Below are 1,231 nucleotides of genomic sequence, written 5' to 3' on the forward strand. Positions count from 1 at the left end.
ACTATAATGACCCGATCGGTCGTTTTAACCTCTAGCGCATCATTTGGCGGTTTGACGCCATGAGCAGCTTCACTTCTGGTATTATGACTTGTACGTATGGTTGGAAATTTAATTTCGGGAAGTTCAGAGTCAATTTGGAAAAAAATTATCATTTTAGAAGCTTTAAGTGGGAAAAATTAACTAATTTGTGATTTTTAAGTAAACAATGTCGGAATTGGGATTTGAAGGTTCCAGTAGGTTCGTATGATGATTTCAGACTTGGGCGTATGTTCGGATCGGATTTCGTATGACCTGGGAGTGTTTCAGCGCCTATTGTGGAAAGTTGGCATTTTGGAAGGATTTCCTGATTTTGGGTTGGAGTGCATTTCAAAGTAGTCAATATCCATTTGGTATTCCAAGTTCGGGAACAACTCTGTATGGTGATTCTAGTATGGGTGCACGTCCGGAAGTGGATTTGGAGGTCTGTAGGTCATTTTGCAATCATTTGGCTAAAGTTAGAAATTTGAAGGTTTTTAAAAAGTTTGACCGGAAGTGGACTTTTTGATATCGAGGTCAGAATCCGATTCCAGAATTTGAAGTAGGTCCGTAATGTTGAATACGACTTGTGTGCAAAATTTGAGGTCAATCGGGTGTGATTTGATGGGTTTCGGCATCGAAAGTAGAAATTGAAGTTTCAAGTTCTTTAAGTTTGAATTGGAGGGTGATTCATGATTTTAGCATTGTTTGATGTGATTTGAGGGCTCGACTAAGTTTGTATGGTACTTTAGAATATGTTGGTATGTTTGATTGAGGTCTCGGGGGCCTTGAGTTGATCTCGGATGGTTAATGGATCAAGGTTTGAAGTGAAGAGCTGCTGAAGTTTGAGGACTATTGGTGTAATCGTACCTGCGGAGTAGGCACCGCAGGTGCGAGCCCGCAGGAGCGGGAAGGGAGCCGCAGAAGCGGAAAAGGACTAAAGTAGGGGGGAGTCGCAGGAATGGACATTTGGGCGCACCTACGGGCACGCAGCTGGTGCGAAGAAGGCGCCACAAATGTGAAAGTAGTCAGGGCAGAAGGGTTCTTTTAAAATCAGGATTTGGCCCATTTTCTCTCATTCTCTCTTGGTTGAACGATTTTTGGGAGCTCCAAATGGGGATTTTCATCATTCAAGTCAAGCCAAGTTATTCACACCTCACTATAAGTTAAATACATGGATTTTATAAGGATTTAAACATGAAAATTGGTAGAAACT

The sequence above is a fragment of the Nicotiana sylvestris genome, chromosome 2, assembly GCF_000393655.2.
Source record: "Nicotiana sylvestris chromosome 2, ASM39365v2, whole genome shotgun sequence".
Lineage (NCBI taxonomy): Eukaryota > Viridiplantae > Streptophyta > Magnoliopsida > Solanales > Solanaceae > Nicotiana > Nicotiana sylvestris.